Consider the following 21,062-nt stretch of genomic DNA (forward strand, 5'->3'; position numbering starts at 1 on the left):
AGCAGGCTGTAGAGTAACCTAAATCCTAATAATAGAGCACCTCATTAGGAATCTGTCACCTGGCTCTGTGAGTTACCAGAAAATGGAACCACAGTGATACTGTTTCTGCTTTGCATATGTCTATATGTAAGTAGATATAGATAGATAGATAGATGATAGATAGATAGATTGATAGATAGATGTAATGATGTTAATGTATTTGGCCTTATTGTGTCCTTTCATGAATGAAAAAAGAAGTGTGGTAGAAGAATAGAGTCATCAAACACATGTTGTAGTAACTGCATAATAGAATTCTTGATTTCGTAAGAGATGGTAGACTTGTGAAAACTGGTCAATAAATACAATAAAATATTATATAGCAGTTAGAAATGATGTATCAAATAAGTACAAAACTATTTGTGTAGATCTTAAAATGTAAGGTTTCTGATGAAAGTAGGTAATAATGTAAACAAATAATAATATTCAGGAATAAATACTAATGACAGGAGTAAGATAATAGAGATACTCAATAATGATTAAATGACATGAGTAGAAAGGGAAGACCACACTGTTTCTCATAAAATATACACCAATTTTGAGTTAAATCAACTCTGTTCTGTCTTTGAGAGTTTAAAAACAAGTCAATAGTAGTTGTAATAATGAGTATCCAGTTGCTGCTCTCTATGGTCAGAGTTTAAAGCAGGAAACAAATCCTACCGATTGGCAGCTTTCTCTATTTCAGAGGTCTATTTAGGTGAACAAAACACATTTCAAGTATTATACTGACTAACCAGTTCTTTATGTTCCATTTATACACAAGTCAATGGGTTAAAGTTCTTAAACATTAGATATTTACATTTATAAATCCAATTATCACTATGTCAATAATCTCATGGGACTTTGCAGTCTCCTTTTGAGAGCTTTAAACACAGTATGCTGTTCTACCTGTTACATCAGACAGCTGCTTACCTAAAAGTCCAACTAACAGAAGATGCACAGAGAGATTACACTCTGATTGCCCTTTCTAAGGGAGCTATCTTTAGGTAAGTTCTGGCAAAATTTCTCTCTTGGACTATAAAGCAAATTTACTTTTAGTGAACGGCTATAGTACGTTTAATTAATACAAATTCAATTTGTTTCAATACAACCCATTGGTTAGAATAAACAGCAATACACTCAAGGATCTGACAAGACTGGATTCATGTTTTATCTGGGGAAAGCTTGATTTCAGTGCTCTTATGAGACTAAATTGAAGTTCAGAAAGTGGAATTTTTAAGTTGTTTGGATTGGTTTGAAGTTGGACAAGCATAACTAACTTATTAGTTTTAGTGTCTTCAGCTTTAAACAAGATACAGTAAGAGGGAATGAGAGAATTTGAAGGTGAGGAAAGAGGGGGCTCTGATGGATGCTAGTTCAAGTAAAAAAATATATTTATAAAAGAGATAAAGCCTGTCTGGCAACATTTTTGACTCATAAGTTAGAAAATGTATGTGTAAGATTTGGATTTTGTAAGTTGAAATAATATCTACATACAAAACCTAAATTTATGTATACAAATATTTAATAATATTATCTACAATACATACATTAGTGTTAGTGCCCAGAATCTTACAGTAAAACAAAATTAACACTTTGAAAAAGCAACACAGATATTTACAAAACAATTTGATACATAGCCAATTAATGACAACTGAATAATGTACAAGACAATGCATTTCTGTCTCAATGTAGGAGATATATGTGGGTAAAAAGCAGGAATTATGGGCCTTATTCATTTTATATTTTGCCTGTGACTTTTGAATGTCTTAAAATATAAGTTTTGTATAATCTTCTGTAAGACATGAAAGGTCAAGGAATATATGAAACAAAGTTGCTTGGTTTCCTTCAAAAAAACTCAATGCTGGGATCTTAAAAAAAAAGATTTGTAAACATTGACTTGCCCTGTGCTATAGAAACAGTATTTATGTCTGTCATCACCTTATCAAAATGAATCTCCCATGTTAAAGGCATATGATCCCTCAGTATGTCTCTAATGGAAACAAAAGTTCCTTAAGCCTTGTCTAATGACATAGAGTATAGATCTATCTTTGTTTCTTCATTTTCATTCCATCTATCTACTTTTATTTTATAAAATTTATGAAATAAAAATGTATTCCTACATAGTTGTCTTTCCAATGTAGCTACTAAAGACTACAGTATTTAAAATATAAGTCATTAATGATGCCAAAAAAAAAGTCCTTAAGGTATATGGCACATACTGGCATGAATATACTTATCTATACATGGACTAAGCATTTTATACATATACTGCTCTTTCTGAACATTATATGAACCAATGGAGAAATCCCAAGCCTGTTTATAAGATCAGAAATACTGAATACGTGCGTGGGCACAAGCTTCTGCAAAGAGAAACAATTTATTGAGAGGAGGAATAGAATCCCCAATGAGAAAACAAGTTTCTTAGCAAAAGCTATATGGATCCGTGGGGAGAGAAATGGTTTTAAAGTACAATGAATAAGAAAGAGTGCCTTGGCATCTAAAGGAACATAGGTAAGAAATTTCAACATAGACTATGAAAAACAAAAAATATGCTCATTCAAACAGATTTGGAGCTATGTATTTTTTGTGGTTGCTTAGAATTTTCTTTTCTCTTTATTCTCATGTTGTTCTCTCAAAGCTTTGAAGAATACACAAATGTTGAATAAATCCACCATTTACTTAAATACTAATTTATATTAATATAACTATTCCAGTTCTAGAGTACTATGGTTCAAATTAGAAGGGAAATGTTGTCTATTTACTTTGGCATTTGGGATGATTGTTATTACCTGTGAACCAAGGATTTAAAGGTAGAAACTGGTTATATTGTTGCCTTTGAATTACTTCCAAAAACTGAGTCAAAAATCAATCTTCTTAGGAGGAGCCATACGTAGAGAAAAGACAAGCTCCCATCTCCCCATGGAAACTCTGTGTTCTTGTATTCTGAAGAATCAAGTCTAGACTACACTATGTTGCTTTGCTTAAAAGAACAATCAATCATCCTTTGAGCCATACTGCATTAAGTTGAGGTCATCATGGCCTAAAGTTCCAATGTATTTTGACTAATCATATTGTCAATTTGACTACATCTAGGCAACTAAAGCTCAATTTCTGATCACTCTTGTGAAGGATATTCATATTTTTTGAAGTAGGAAGATACAACCAATACATGGGTGCCAAGTTCATTTATGTTGCTGCTGGGGTATTTCCTTATTGATATTAAAACCTACTCATTTAGTATTTTAATTCAGACTGAAGATCAGCAGTTCGCTTCTGGGATCTTCCAGGCCATCAGGGCCAGCTTCGGATGCTGAGACATCCACCAAACTCACAGACTGAGCAACTACTTGATTCTCTCCAGTACAAGACAGTCATTGTTGGAGCACCTGGACTGCATCTTGCAAGCCAATCTCATAAATCCCCTGTTAATCTCTCTTCCTCCTTTCTGTGTGTCTCTCTTTTTCTCTCTCTGTCTCTGTCTTTTTTTTCTCTCTCTCTCTGTTTGTATTTGTGTTATATCAGTACTGTTCCTTTCTTTTTTCTTTCTTTTTTTTTTTTCTGTTTTTCGAGACAGGGTTTCTCTGTGTAGCTTTGCGCCTTTTCCTGGAACTCACTTGGTAGCCCAGGCTGGCCTCGAACTCACAGAGATCCGCCTGCCTCTGCCTCCCGAGTGCTGGGATTAAAGGCATGCACCACCACTGCCCGGCTAGTACTGTTCCTTTCAAGACACCTCACTCATCTCCCTACACATTGGGAGAGATATCTTATCTTCATTTTCAGTTGTTGACGTGAGAAAAGAAAACTTTAATTTTTTTTGTACTTATGTTATGTAGAAAGGCATTTATTACAGTAAACTTAATTTTATTCTTTCCCAAGAATATAATTTTTCTAGTTTCTGTATGAGTAAACAGTAAAAGAACAAAACAATATATAATTCATTCATTGAAAGTTAGAAAACTGCAAATTTGAATTCCATTCACTATAATACCCTGCGTAAGTATAGTCTTTGTTTAATTTTCTGCCAGGTCAGATGGAAAATTCATTTTTATATTTGTGAGCTGTTACTTCTGAACCAAATTCTTTCTATGCATGTGAAGCTAAATGTTAATACCATGCTTTCTATTCTTGTAATTCACAGAACATGATAGCATCCAATAACAAAGGTGCTTCTCACAAACTCTCCAATTTAGTGGAAGCCTCCTTGTTCAGTTTCTTTTATTGACCATTTCCAGTATCAATATTGACTATTTTTATTGCTAGACCATTGCCTTCAATTCATCTAACCATATAATTCAGTTAAAATTGTGTTCTTTGTCTAGCCCCTTTTCCAGTTTTATATCTTTCATCACATATTCATGAATATAACTTCATAGTACTTCACTGCAGCTTTTCATGCAATATGTTCCTGTGACAGTCACAGTGAAGGGAGTCACTCAGAGTTTTATTCTCTGTTTGCCTTGTGACTTACTGTGATGTTTTGCCAGTGGCCTTGTGTGGCATGCTGTGTTTTCATCAGAGACCTAGGAATATAATAGTGCCATAGTCTACTTTTCTCTCATGACCTGTACCTTATCATATCTTACCCAAAAACATGTGTTTTAAATGCTTTACTGCCTTGGGGTCTAAATGATTTGGAAATATGTCTATGAGTATCTGTATACACAGTAAAATTCCTGAAAAAAATAAATTAAACTACATTGTTTCTTGAAAATATGGCAAAAGCTATTTGTCTATTCTTTGGAATAAACCAAAAAATTAAATTATCATGTTGAATCTTAAATTTTCTATTGTATTTTATTTACTTATGATGTGTCTCAATATGTATGTATCTCTGTGTGAGTAAAGCATACAGCAATGTATAACTGAAAGTCAGAGAACAACTCTCATTGTTCCAAATTGTTCTCTCATTCCACCAAGTGAGTCCTGGGGATACAACTCAGGTCATCATGGTAGGGGTAAGCACCTCTATTCACTAAGTCAAGTTCATGATAGTTAATCTTGAAAGTCAACTTTGAAGGATTTAGAGTCACAGCAGACATACCTTTGTCTGACAACACATTCTAGAGATGTTATTGAGGTAGAAATTCTCATCCTGAATACGGGTGTTTAGAGTCCCACCATGAATGGAAAAAAATAAAGCAAGCTGAGAACCTCACCCAGTTAGGAACCAGAGCTCATGCCGGTTCTTACTAACCATCATGTCTTCACAACACTGGGCTGTATCTGCAAACCACCAGCCAAGAGCAAGCCTCCCCACCCTATCCAGCTGTTGTCAGGTATTTGCTCACAACAACAACAAAAGTGACTAGTGCACTTATAAATGCAAGCTGAGTTCAAAGTGACTCTTTCCACTGGGCTTTGTGACACTGCTTCCTTTGGAATGCATGAGGCATAGTGGTGTGAAGATAAAAATGCTTCATAATGCTTTTGGGGATATATGTCTTCATAATTTGAACATTTGGAAACAATGATACTGGTTGAATTAAAAAAAAACAATATTTAAAAAATAAAAAGTCCCTGGAGTATCCTTAGCAGGAAGGTAACACCAGTAATCTTACTGAATTGATTTCTTGGCTCATGCTGTCTCTACCACTGATATGTATCTGCAATTGTCCTTAATACAGTTCCTCATGTTGAGGTAACCTCCAATCATAAAATTATTTCATTGCTACTTAATAACTGTAATTTTGCTGCTGTTATGAATTGTAATGTAAATATCTGATATACAATCCCCTATGTGGTCATGAGAACCACTGGCTTAAGACTAACAACTACAACATCTTGAAGAACCATCTGGAATTTCCCAGTCAATATGTCACACAGTTATGAGAGTTAAGCGAAACCTCAAAATGTTTATGACTACCTTTTTTTTTAAAATTTTATAATTAATTTGACTACCTTTTGTAAATCATTTTTAGTTCTCTTGAATGCAGACATTATGTGTATGTGTGCATGCATTCCTGGATGTCTGCATGTTTTTGTTTGTGGGGTGTGTGTGTGTGTGTGTGTGTGTGAGAGAGAGAGAGAGAGAGAGAGAGAGAGAGAGAGAGAGAGAGAGAGAGAGAGAGAGAGAGAGAAAGAGAGAGAGAGAGAGAGAGAGAGGGAGAGAATGAATGTTTGTGCATTCCTCTCTATGGGTCTAGTCCCATACATGCTGTGGTGTTCATAGAGATCAGAGGACAATATTTAGATGCTAATCTGTTTACTGCTATAGAAGTGGTGGGACCTGGGAGAATGGAGCTGACATATGAGGCAGACTAAAGTCTCATGCAATAGCCATCATTATTCAGAGTATCAGAACATTTATACTCTGAGAGTTAAGGGGAATCACATGAGTAAAGTGTACAATCACAAGGACAAGCTTCATACGACAAAAACATGTTTTTCTTTAGAGGCACATAAATACATTACAATAGTCAGTTTTAATGAATAATTTGAAGTAACCTCACTCCTATTCCCTACACTTGGGATGTGTATGAAAGCATAATCCAAGAATAATTCTATATTTTTTAAGAAACTGAGTTCATAAGACTCTTGTCTTTATTTCTTGGAGTTTTCTCACATGCTCTAAGAATTCTGCTAACAGGACTTCATTCTTGGATGGTGCTCAAAAATTGGTCCACTCCTTTCCACCTTGTTTCATATATAATTTCTGTCATTGTGTAAGTGAGTGTAGCTGCTCTGTAAGTTTCTGGTGACTTGTCACAGTCTTTCATTAACCTCTAGAGGCACACTGGGGCTGAAGATGATTTTGCTCCAGTATCCATCTTTTGCATGTGATCTGTGGCTCAGAAATTAGGTCATCAGTTTTGTATGGCAAGCTCATTGGCAAATTGAGCCATGTCCTAAGCATCAAGTCAGGTTTTGTTACAATATATTCATTAAAAATATATTTGATGCCTCCTCCATAGTAAAGAATTTGCATTTCATACTGAAAATCCAGTCACATTACAACTATACTCACTTACACAATGGCAAAGAGACTATATATGAAATAAGGTGGACAAGAGTGGACCAGTACCTAATGTTTATCTTCTGATCTCCATGAGTACTGCGCCATGTGTGGGACCAGACCCACAGAGATGAGTGCACACACACACACACACACACACACACACACACACACACACACACACACCAAGCAAACAAACAAACAAATAAAAAAGCACACACACCCTATAACAGAATTCAAGAGAAACAAAAGCCTGGGGAGTTGGAAGTCCCAGGGAGAACGCTACTGCCATGGTTTCCCTTACAGGACATTGTCAAATTGCTTTCCAAATAACTATGTTTATGACCATAGAATGCTTCTGCTATCAGATTTGGTCATGTAAATCTCTTTTGCTCTGGACAACAATTTATGAAGATGCATAAGTGCTCAGAGTAGTGAAAATACATAACTGTCAAATGCCTAGCCGTAAATGGGACATCTGTATCACCTGCTTCAATGCTTAAAGAACATCACAGAAAAAGAGGAAGAAAAACGTGTTAGAACCAGAGAAATGGGGCACTGTGGAATATGACGTAGCTGTTGCATTCTTGAGCTCATAACACCCATACAATATCTGCACAATATTGGTCCCATAAATACCCTTGTTCAGAATCAGGAGAAAGGTCCTGGTGCCCTGACTCTCTTTAATATCGGTGTGCATTTAATGGTCAGTAAAGGAGGAAGAATCATTTTCTTGCATGGTCTGGTATGGTACATATACTCTAATAACTGGACCCTCATCCATGCTCCTGCAATCAATAGGAATGCAGTTCACTGGGTCAGAAACAAACAAACAAACAAAATGAACATAAAAGGTGTTAGATAGGTTAACAAAGGGAATTAATGAGTTTATGTGTGGAGGGCAAGAGAGGGTAATAGATGACTGTGATATGAATAAATTGTGGACATGTATAAAATCCATTATTATGTGAAATTAGTTTACACTAATAGAACAATAAGACATGTTTAAACTACTTCTGCATATAATATCCACTGACATGGGATAAGGCATTCTGTGTTGAGAATGCAGATTTATCATCATTTAATTTAAAATAGGGAGATTATCCTAGATTATGTATGTGACTTTAATGCAATTATGTGGATCACTAAAAAGTAGAAGAGGACAGAACAGTCAATAGTTGTGGTTGAAAAAGAGACAGGAAGTTCTGATCATAAGAGGAACTCGGGTCAAATTTGTTGAAGTGTAGCACCTGTCATTTGATAAGAGCTACTTATTTATTTGAAAGCAACAAAAGGAGAAAATTCAAAATGTAAGAGGTCCTCAAAGACTGTGTTTTAAAAGCAGTCCTGATGGAGATTGGAAACTGGTACATTAATGACCATAATCTCTCTTGCCATTTGTTGGTGATTATCCCAAGAACATTGATTCTATCTTCTTAATATAAGTACCATTGATTCTATCTTCTTAATATAAGTACTTATCTTTAAACTTTGTATTCAAACTTAGGACAGAAAACTAGAGAGACACTGTATAGGATAGCTGAACTAGAATGAGAGGCAGGGTACTCAGAAGTCTAAGTGACAGTGGTGCTGAAATTTTAGTCACTAGAGAGGTTATGACATAGGCCAGAAAAGGTGCCCAATGGAAATATAAGTGCCGTTCACTACTTCAGAAGCCCGGGGTGGTCAATAAGTCAAAGAGGCCAGAGGAGACTGTGCTGGCAGCTAGTTACACTTGCCTGACTGTGTGCCGGGAGACCTGAGGACAAAGGTGGAGGAACCAAGATGAAACTAGGTTAATGGACTTTTCTAGATGCTCTTCAATAGCATGGAGAGTTAGAGCACAAGGAAGGGGACCAGACATAACCACACGTTGCTCCTGCAATGAAACTGAGGTCAAATACAAAGCAAGAAATAGAATGCTCCCCTGCTGCTCAGTTACTTGGCCAAACAAAGAGAGTCGGAGAGTTCTCAAACAGCTTATGTAGCTGCACAGAAACACCTCTCTCTTTCAAACTAAATTTTACCTCAACAATGACAAAAAAAAAAGTGATTCCAGGAATATAAAAATTTTAAGAAATGAAAGTCTTTTTTAAATCATTTTCTACCTCTTAAATTTTATTCTAGGAACACACAAATTGTGTATTTTTTGCTAAGAACACACTGACAAATAAATAATATGTGAAGTCTATGGCTTATTTTGTATTTAGTTAAAACACATAAATTTCAACATGTAAATTTGAAATCAGATTTACAGATTGTCTTAACAAATGAAACTGGTACATAGAAAGAAGAAAGAATAACAGAAAAAATTCAAGGCTGATTACAGAGAGGGTGGAAAAAATTGGAAATACAAAGCTCCTACCATAATTAATTGACAGTCACCTTGGAAGAGGGAACCTCAACTGAAGAATTGCCTAGGTCAGATAGTCTTGTGGCCATGTCTATGTGGCATTTTCATAATCCCTAATGAATACAAGGGGAACCAATCCAATATGGGCAGTGTTATCTCCATTTAGGTGAGCCAGGGTTGTGTAACAAATGGAACTCAGAAGGCCAGTAAGGAGAATTCCTCATTGGTTTCTGCTTCAAGATGCTTTCTTAAGTAACCACCCTTGGCTTCCCATGATGATGGACTGTAACTTCAAAGCTAAAATAAACCCTTTGCTTTTAGTCATGATGTTTATCACAGAAACATCAAGGAAACTAGAAATGCTAATATGAACTCTTAAAAAGCTAAGATTGAAAAATTTAAAAAATAATGAAAATATCGGTCACTATTTGTCTACATGACAAGCTATGTAAGGGTGGCAAGATAAGCACGTTCAGTGGGAAATAAATAAGTGAAATAATGCATGCACTTTCAGTAAGCTTTCTTTGTCAAGGCGGCAGGTTTCAGCAGGAAAATTTCATAGTCATGACATTTTTCTGATCCAAAATTTTAGCATCAATGCAGGCAAATAATAATTTTCAGAAATGGAGCAAATGAAAGAAACAAAGCGTATAATCATAGACTTCAGTGTGTCAGGATAAGACTGCAACATGTCAAGGAGTTAAAATTAATTATATAATGTAAATGGAATTATTCACACCTATTATCAAATAATAATAGGTAACTATTTTGAGATATTCCAATGTGCTAAAGTTTTGAAACAGAAAGAAAATCTGCTGTATTGTTACAGATTATATTATACTATTATTGTTACTTTTTTTTTTTAAAGACAAACCTTCCTTTTTTTTGAATTGTACACTACTAAATTTTGTTTTGGAAGGAAGCATCTATAGCTTTAATATGTATATAAACACACACACACACACACACACACACACACACACACACACACACACACACACCTGTAGAAAGTTCAAGAATAATAGGTGAATAATGGAAAACAATGAGGAAAATTTGCTTATTTTTAAAAAATTGTATATGAGCCTATGCAAAGTGTATTTATGGGTCATCCATGTGGAACACGGTGCTAGGCTGAGAGCACGAAAGCCCAAGCGTCCCTCCTTTTCTGTCCACACCACACTGAGGATGCAGGTGTGCTTCACCATTCCCTAGATGCCTGCAGAGATACTAGGCATCTAAATTCTCATCAGTCTGTTTGTGTTGGAAACATTATTTCCCATTGTTTATGTCACTTTCTCAGCCTAAGGAAAATGTCCTATAAGAGCAAAAGAAAGCGTTTGCATTTGGGTGGGTGGAGAAGTGAGGAGGAGCTAGGAGGCATTGGAGGAGGGAAAATAATAATCAGAATATATTATACTAAAATACATACATATATTCAATAATAAAAAGTATTTGATCTCGAGTGAATTTTTCACGTGAAAGAGATCATCCTTTATTCAATGTAGGTAACATGAGTAAGACAAAGTGTGGCTAATTAGAAGCAAGTCATATGCTCCAGCTTCTCCACGTCCTATATAAAAGGAGCCACAACACAGCTTCCCAGTGAGGGGTTGACTGAGGCAGCACTTTGAAGTTTAATACTGGATGAAAAAGAGTAAAGAGAGATTGCCAGAGTGAAAATTTCTCAGCCTGGTCCAAAAGTAAGGGCAACAGAGATAATTGCTCATTGTAGGCAGGCTTTTTATTTATATTTTCTTTTGTCACTTTTTCTTCCAAAGATGTAACAGAACATCTAAAAACTGTAATGGGAAATATAGCCCACTTTACAGCAGTGGGCATAGCATTGAAAGAATGCTGATAACTAAAAATGCTCTCAACTAAGAAAGGAAGAGATACCCAGCACAACATATTCTCAGATATTGACACAAAGGTACAAAATACAGTGAAATGTAGAAATATGAGATACTTGACTCCTCTGTGTGTAGATAATTTTCTTGGAAATGTCTCCAAAGATATTGAACTGCATGAAATTCTGAATAAATGTGAAAGAAGATGCATTTTTGAAAAAATAAATGAATTCTAAGAAAAGATAACTAAAATAATATAGAAAGCAAAGGGTAAACCCATTAATAGAAACAAATCTCATTTATGTATACAGTAGATTTTCAAAAAGAATTACTAAAGGACAGATTATAGAATGAGCTTTTCAAGGCCTAAATTAAAATAACTGTAATAGGTAGCTTCACTAGTTTCAGTAGCCAAGTTTCAGAACCAATCTAAGTGTGAAATGATAGATGGATAGAAAAATCAAAATTTAAATATGCTGCAGACTAGATTTAGGCTAGTTTTTTGTTTATTGTTTTTCTTGTCAATTTAACAGATTCTGGAGTTACTCACAAGGAAGAAATCAGAGTTTCGAAAGTGCTACCACCAGATTGGCCTATAGGCAAAGCCTCTAAAGTATTTTCTTGATTGATGATTGATTTGCTATAGCTTAATGTATAGATGGTGGTATCACCACAGATGTCGTGGTTCTGGGAGCTATAAGAAAGCAAGCTGAGTAAGCAACATGGAGCAAACTAGTAAGAATCCTTCCTCTGTGGTCTCTTCTTCAGTTCTTACCTCCAGGTTCCTGCCTTGAGTTCCTTCCCCGATTTCCTTTGATGGTGGACTATAACATGGAAAAAAAAGTAAAATAAATTCTTTCCTTCCTAAGTTGCTTTAGGTCATGATGTTTTATCATAGCAATAAGAATTCTAACCAAGGCACACACACAAAGCAGAACATTACCCTTAACAAAAACAGATAGGAATTGTGCAGCTTGCAACAACATAGATGATCGTGAAAGACCTTATACTAGGTGAGATGATTAAAACACAAAATGTTAAACCCTTCATGATTTCTTTCATTTTCATAATTTACAAATGTTGAGCTCATAAGCACAGTGGATTGAAAGGCGATTGGAAGAGAATGGCCATTGAGAAAATTGAGAAAAAAATGAAATTTTCACTCAAAAGAAGAATTTGTTCTAAAGATCTGGGTAGCATTGTGATCATGATCAAGAGTAGTAGATTTTATAAATACTGGTAAGTTTATTAAAAAAAGTAAAATAGTTAATCTTGTTTTTATCTAAGTACATGTGCCAAAATGTTATATAGATATCTATAAGTGATGATACATATTAGCTTGATCATGTTAAACATTATATGATGCTAGATATGTATATCAAAATATATTCCACAAATACATGCAATTCTATTGTTTATTGTGTTTTTATTATTATGGAAAAAAGAAAAAAATGGAGGAAACTGGAAAGATGGCTTAGTGGATAAGTATGTCTACTGCCATGCCTTCAGTGGGATTCGTGAAAGCATCACAGACAGCAGGGAAATGATCCTTGTAAAGATTGAAACTTGGGTCAGCACTACTTTAGCTGATGCTGGGTCAGAAGCTTTGGAGACTGACCCAGCTTTATTTATTTATTTATTTATTTTTGCACATGTAAACACAGTAAAACTTTGGGGAAAGTTTCCAAGTGACAATTGTCACGACAAAGCTTTAAGCATGGCTACATAGAGACTCCCTGGCAGAGTACATCTCTACAGCAAAATGTCTGTGACCTTTACTTAAGAATGGGTTCTGTTGACAGAGAAACAGTGCTCAGGATAAGGGTCTAAGGAACAAGGGTGGTTTGCAATAAGCATAAGATGGGTTCTATTGACTGAGACGATTGCTCAGGATTATGGGGGATTCAATAAAGGCTGGCTCCACAGAACAGCAAAAGATCACCAGGTTGTTAGAACAACATCCACACCAGCCTTCCTGGTGAACAGGTGTCATTTTCTTTTTTTGAATAAAAAATGTTTGCATGAATCACAATTCTGGTATCTAGTGTTTTCTGTAAACTGTGCTCTCTACAACTCCTAAAATCCTGTGATCCATCCCTGAGTACTATTGGTAGAAGACGAGAACCAACTCTAGCAAGTTGTCATCTGAGTTCTCTATACACACTGTGGCACACGTGCACACATAAACACGTGCACATACATGAATAAATACAAAATTTAATAGTGATGTAAGCTCTAAGAGGAAAACACTTCAAAAACATTTATTTCTGTTCATAGCAATGTCTTTAAAACACTTGATAAATATTTATTATCAATAATAACACATTACTGTGTAGTAGACTATGAAATTGAAAGACTGTGAAATGAGGAGACTAGTTTTCCAATTTGAGTCATGTTGTCAGCAATACAAAGTTGAGTTTAAAAACCTCGTATCTATTTTCCTGTGTTCAAATTGAATCTGAGTATTTCCAATCCCTTTCAAAATTTATATTGCTTGGACCAAAGAAAGGAACAAAAGTATAATATATTTTCCTATAAATTGTTCACATATCTTCAAGTAATATACTTTTGTTATTTCTTAATATTTCCACTTGGAAAAAAATACACAAGTAGCATTTTTTTTTCAAAGGGAAATTATACTTTTCTTTTATTGGAAAATTCACCTTCTGTTAGCAATTTAAATAGTGGATAATTTTAGATTTCAGATATGTTACAAGCAGGAAATAATATTTCAATTTTAGCATTTTCTTCAATATTATTGCATTGCCAATGTTCAGTTATATTTGATGTAGAAAAGTATAGTGGTTAAAAAATTAATGACAATGTGCAATGTAGCTTCCTTTATTACAGCATATTGTCAGGTGACACCCATTCCCATCCTCTTCCTGAAATGCCTATTTCATTTGACATGATATTACTTGTTTGTCTGTGCTGCTGTACACAGTAGTGTTTGCTTTTATTCTTATAGAATGATTTATATTTCACTGCCACATAATGATACTAATACCCTTTCTTCTAATCACTGGACATGTTTATATCATTCGTGAAGAAATGTTTCAAGTCTCTCAGTCATTTTCTTATCAGGTTCTTTGTGTTCTTGATATTGAGTAATAGGGGTTTATTCTTAAATCTTAGATATTGGCTGGTGATCTAAAATGTAGTTTGCATTTTTTGCAGTATGTAGATTACCTCTAATTTTTAATGTCAATTGGTTTGCAAAGACTAAAAAGTTTGATGTAGTATAATTTGTGTATGTTTTTCTTGTACTGTTTATTCATTTTTGTTTAAGCCCAAGGGATCAGCACTAGTACCAAGAATCTTTGTCCTTGTGCTTTCAGTTAATACACAGTATCAGATCTTCTTGCAAGTAGCTATTTAATCTACTTGCTACTTGTGTGTGTATTGTGTTGCATATGATAGATTTTAAGCTGTCTTTCCTCTTCCTTTCTTTGTTCCTTCCTTCCTTCTTTCCTTCCTTCCTTCCTTCCTTCCTTCCTTCCTTCCTTCCTTCTTCCCTTGTTTCCTTCTTTCCTTCATTCTCCCATACAGATGGCCATGTTCCAGACACTACTTTATGAAGAAAGGAGTCTTCTCTTCTAGTGTAATATATGGATCACTTGACTCCTTCATTCAATGGTCCCTCCAGGAGGAGAGGTAACACCCACCTTTATGTCAAAAATCTTACCTAAACCGCTTAATAGGTGTCCTACTGACTCCTATTAAGCCTCCTTTATGTCCTGCAAAAGTCCTTCACACTCTGTAACTTCCTAAGATGGACAGTTAGGAAATAATGTATGCAAGTTTTTTAGGGCTACATTTGAGTAAATTTTGGTTTCACCAAACTTTCTCCAATTTACGGTTCAGCAATGTGGGCAAGGCCATTTATTTAGGAATGACTTGACATTATATAGGCATATCATCTCTCTTTTAATGTCCATAGTAATGAAAAATTAAAATTTTAAGTTTATTTTGACATTGCAGTTTTTCAAACTATTTTTTTCACTTTACTTAACTAATTAAAATTTATCTCAAAGATCTTAAGTAATCGCACTTTCAAAAAATAATTATGTAAATGAGAAATTTGATTTAATTTAATTTTTAAATTGTATTTCATGTCTGAATATAATAACCTTATGACCATTAAGAAAGTAAGTAACAAGTCAAAATTAAATAGAAAACAAACAAACAAACAAAAAACATTTTTGAGTGCCACACTATTTCTATGGAGAAGTAAACAACCATCTGCTCACCCCAGTTACAAAACTACTGGCAAATCAGTGTAAGGATTCCACCAAGAAGCAGACGCAGACACCCACAGTCAAGCACTGGGCCAAGCTCCCGAGTCCAGTTGAAGAGAAGGAGGAGAGACTATAGGAGCAAGGTGGGGTCAAGATCATGACGGGAAAAACCACAGAAACAACTGACCTGAACTCATGTAAGCTCACGAACTCTAGACCTACAGTTTAGGAGCTTGCATGGGACCTACCTAGGCCCTCTGCATGTGGGTGATAGTTGTGCAGCTTGGTCTATTTGTGGGCCCCTAGCAGTGGGACCAAGATCTGTCTCTGGTACATAAGCTGGCGTTTTTGAACCTATTCCCTTTCAGTACATTGTGAATATGTGTTTCTCTGATTGGTTGATAAATAAAACCGTTTGGCCTATGGCAAGGCAGCTGAGAGGCAGGCGGGACATTCAAAAGGAAAGTCAGGAAGAAGGCAGGGGGAGATGCCAGCCCGCCATCCAGGGAGCAGCATGTAATGACACACAGGTAAAGCCACAGAACATGTAGCAACATATATATTAACAGAAATGGACTGAGTTTAAGAGTCAGTGGTAGGCTTGAGCTAATGGCCAAGTAGTTATATGTAGCATGAATCTTACAAGTTCTTATTAATGAAAACAAACCTGGAGCCAGGTATTGGGGCAAATGCTGGAAGATCAGAGAGACAGAACAGGCCACAGCTTCCTCACCTCGCCAGTTCCTCAGCTGACCCTATTTCCTCTGACTGGAAGCCTCTGAGTCTTCATCCAGAATGAATCTCAGCTGAACTGCTTTTCAAAAGTCTGAAAGTTTAACCAGCTAGTTCCTGGTTTTCACGCCTTAAATACCTTTCTGCTTTCTGCCATCACTTCCTGGGATTAAAGGCTCACTTCCTGGGATTAAAGTTGTGAGTCACTATGCCTGGCTGTTTCCAGTGTGGCTTTAAACTCACAGAGATCCAGATGGATCTCTGCCTCCCAACTGATAGGATTAAAGGCGTGTGTGCCACCATTTTCTGGCCTCTATGTCTAGTGGCTGTTCTGTTCTCTGACCCCTAATGAGTTTATTAGGGTGCACAATATTTTGGGCAACACAATATCACCACAGTTATAAATAATATTATGCCTCTGTGTGATTATTGTATAAGCAGGCCATGAAACAGCAGGGCCTACGTAGGACCACAGAAACTTCTAGCTACAATTCTCTATGATGGGATGCCTCCTTCACCCTTGATGCAGTGGGGAGGAGCTTGGTCCTACCTCAACTTGGCATGCCATGCTTTGTTGACTCCCATGGGAGGCCTTACCCTTTCTGAGGAGTGGATGTAGGAGAGGGAAGGAAGGAGGTGGGGGGGGAGTGGGATGAGAGGAAGGAGGGGAAATTGTAGTTGATATATAAAATAAATAAGAAAAAATTGAATAAAAAATAGTTTGTTGTTGTTGTTTGTTTGTTTGTTTGTTTGTTTTTAAAGGATACCACCAATGTCCAGTTTGTAAAACAGCAAGTTTCTTGGGGTGGCCTGCAAGATCAGATAGCTATATTACACAATGTCAGGCCCACAAGGGTGTCAACTCACAAAAGCAAGACAACTGGATCTTACTCCACACATGTAGGCCGCTCCCTAATTTGTCCCTAGCCTGTCCTAGATGCTTGGCTGATCTGTCTCCTGGCAGGGAGCTTAATGGAAACCTCCTGCAGGAAGCTTTTTGAGAGTCCCTCTCAGCTGTTCTTATTGCTTTTATAGGCTCAAAGAAGGATAGGGATAGACCTCCTAAGGGTTCTAAGCTTTTGGCTTCCAGATTCTTAAGAAGCCTCCCTTTGGACCATCTCATGTCCTAAAGAGCTTCACAGCATGACAATGTGTCTGTCACCTCTTTTTAGAGCACACTTAGTAGTAACATGCTTACCTCTAAGATGGAATGGACTACCTGGGAGAAAATTCCTAATACAATGACACTCAAAGACAAAAATTAAGAAATGCTAAAAGAAATTAGTAAAGTCAAATGATATGAAGAATAAACTATTCCCACAATAAAATTTATCAGATACAATAGAACAAGTTCTCCTTTTGAAAAAGCATCAAAGCCTGAAAATCAAAGAAAATATATTTGTTTCAAATTTTTTAAAAAAAGTACTAGATGCTGAAACCAATTTCTTGTAGTGATTGTAACCACATCATTCTTAATAACTGAATATTATTGTTTGAGGCATTGTCTCTTTCTAGTTCTCCAAAGCAAATGGAATAATTAAACCATTCCAATTTGCTTAATTTCTAAGTTGAATATTCTTGACTACAGAAAAGATGCATAAAAGACACATATATTTGCAAATTTACATAATTTCTAAGGATATCTATTGATTTACCTGGTTATATTCCACTTTATAGCATTTAAACAGCGAATGCCAGTTCCAATTAGAGAACAATTCTCACTGATGGAAACATCAGAGCATCAGTAGGAAGCTTGGAAGTACATTGACTTGCTAATGAAGCAGTCAGTTTCCAACTGCCTGGATAGATAATGCAGCATTATTTAAGAGAGCAGCAGCTTTGGCGCATCTTGCAATATGGGTCACTAAGATTCTTGTGATTATGAAGCTGTGCTCATAAAGAAATGAGAATTGCACATATTTGCGGCTCATGGAAGCCGCTTCATTAACAGTCAGTCAACACCTGCTTACACAATTTCTCAAATACAACTTGTCAGCATCTGGAGATAGATGCCATGCAGTAACATGGAAGCAGAGACTGTCATATGAGTTTCTTACTCTAAGACACATTCTGACTGCTAGGAGATAATGCGCCTCTTCTCTAGTCAATTGCCGAAATCTGCTTATCACTATTCTCTATCAGGACGTCATCATGTTTTCAAGGAACATTGCTTAAAGAAATTCCCTATATCTAAAGAAAGCTCATCAAGATCTCCACTGGCACAAAGGCATTTATTCATTCCCCTTTTGGGGAACTGCAGCTTTCTAGAAGAATGAAAAGAAGAGAAGCAATTGTCAGTGTGAAAATTACACACTAAATTGTCAAGGGACACTTCATTCAACACAGACTCTTTGAAAACAAAAGGTGAAGAAGTTATAATAAATGGAGTGGGGTCATTGGTTCATTTCCTGTCTGTGCTGATTGACTTTCTCCTATGAGAATCTACTTCCTCCCATCTTCATGATAGGAAACAACTCAACAGGTCGAGACAAAATACTCAGTATTGTATTAGTCTAATTCTCACACAGAGACAGAGATACTGTTTCTTTCAACATTTATATTTCCAGTAAATGGTTATCAGTCTTTGAGAAAGACATCTCTTGGAATTTAACTCTCCTATGAGGTAAGGGAAACATGCAGATGTTTCAAAAGGACAGAGAAAGAATTTGCAAGTATGAGTTTTCAAAAATAAATGCTATAAGGAAGTCTCACATTTTTTTATGACAATACTTCATGATGTCAGTGTGATTCCATGCTAAATTCAGGTTTGAACTTACCTATGATTATGATGTAACTATGTAACATACAGACTTTCTGCTCACAAATGAGCCAGGAAGGAAAGACTGCAAGCTCTGAGGAATTACAAAAATTCTTCACCATAAAATTGACAAAGAAAGACAATTGTATGTAGTTGAAAGTAATGGATATCTCTGCTACTTTAGTCTCTGAGGGATAGTATCAATTTGCTTTAATGTCAATTTTACAACACAGTATGTTTTCTCAATCCATGTATGCACACATACATACATACATACACACACACACACACACACACACACACACACACACACACACACACACTAACCATTGCTCCATGTTTCTTTGCTGTACTATTTTATTGTGCTATGTACTTTTTTACTGTGTTGAATATTAGCTCACAGGCATTCTTCATTTCATATTAGATGATGTACCTGCACAATGAACCTGCTATATATAAATTTTTAAAATTGTACCTAGGATGAATGTATACAATTTTCCTTAATATTATTCCAAAAAGAAAACAAAATTGGGACTAGTACCATACTATTTCCACTATATTGTATTTTACAAGTAATGTTGGCATGATTTAAAATATATAGAATTATATAAAAATATATATGAAACTAGAAAGTGATGATACTACATTACTCACACCGGTGAAGGGAGGAAAGTCAAAACAAACATGTATTAAGTATAAATTCTGATTTGTAACAAAGTAACACCTCTGAAAAACACATTGTTATCATGATAAAATTATTTCAGCATTTCAGAATTTTTTTAACTTTCTATTTATTCTTTATGTCTTTCACATCATGTATCTCAGTCCCATTCCTTTCTCCATCTCTGTGTATGTGTCCTCTGCCCTTGCAAACCCCACCCAAAAAAGGAAAATAAAAATTAAAAGGAAAAAAAGAAAAAAACAAGGAAAAAATCAATCTCATCATGGAAGCTGTAGTGTGACACAGTGAATCACACAGTAAACCCTTTCATCCATATATCTTTACTTGCAAATGTTCATTGCAAATAGTCATTGGTGTAGTTTTGAGGCCTCTGGTTTCTGCTACACTCTCTATTCTGCCCCCTGCCCCCCTCCCCCCGGGACTGCTCTTGGATATCCTTTTGTTGCCCCCTGTGGTGGTTTGAAAGAAAATGACCCCCAAAGGGAGTGGCACTATTAGGAGGTGTGGCCTTGTTGGAGGAAGTGTGTCACTGTGAGTACAAGTTTTGAGGTTTCATATACTCAGTGTGTCAGTCAATTTCCTGTTGCCTGTAAGATGTAGCACTCTGAGCTCCTGAACCATGTCTGCCTGCATGCTACCACGATTGCCACCATGACGATAATGGACTGACCGTCTGAATCTGTAAATGAACCACCCCAATTAAATGTTTTCTTTAAAAGAGTTGTTGTGGTCATGGTGTCTCTTCACAGAAATAAAAACCGTAACTGCTATGGAATGATCTGTCTGTACACTGAATATGTATTATTCTCATTAGTTAATAAAGGAGCTGATTGGCCTACAGCAAGGCAGGATAAAGTTAAGCAGAACAATCAAACTGGGGATACTGGGATAAAGAGGAACAGAGTGAGAGAGTCACTGGAGATGCAGCAATATAGGCATGCTGTACTGAGAAAAGGTACCAAATCATGTGGCAAAGCATAGATAAATATGGGTTAATTTCAGTGTAACATTAGCTAGTAACAAGCCTGAGCTATCAGCTGAGCATTTGACATTAATATTGCATCTCTGTGTCTGTTATTTCAGAGCAGGTGGTTGGGACAGGAAAACTCTGCCTATACCTAACTAAGACAGAAGATGATACCAGGGCCTGGCCATGACATTGGAGAAATATGGACTTTGGTACTTTGGGTTAGGAAAGCAGTGGAATGCTTTTAGCACTGCTTAATGGACCATACTAGTAGAAGCATGGAAGATGGTGGTGCTGATGGTGATTTGATGAATTGTCCATGGCTAAATCAAGAGGTTTCAGAAGAGCAGAATTTTAGTATGTTGCCTAGATATTGTTCTTGTGATAATTTGCAGAAGTGAGTGGCTGTGGCTGCCTTTTGCCCTTATTGGAAGAGTTTGCCTGAGGCTAAAGTGAAGAGTTTTGAATTAATTCCATTGGCAGAGGAAATCTCAAAAGAGCCTAGTATAGACTCT

This window comes from Peromyscus californicus, unplaced genomic scaffold, assembly GCF_007827085.1.
Source record: "Peromyscus californicus insignis strain IS unplaced genomic scaffold, ASM782708v3 Scaffold_12__1_contigs__length_115047231, whole genome shotgun sequence".
Taxonomy (NCBI): Eukaryota; Metazoa; Chordata; class Mammalia; order Rodentia; family Cricetidae; genus Peromyscus; species Peromyscus californicus.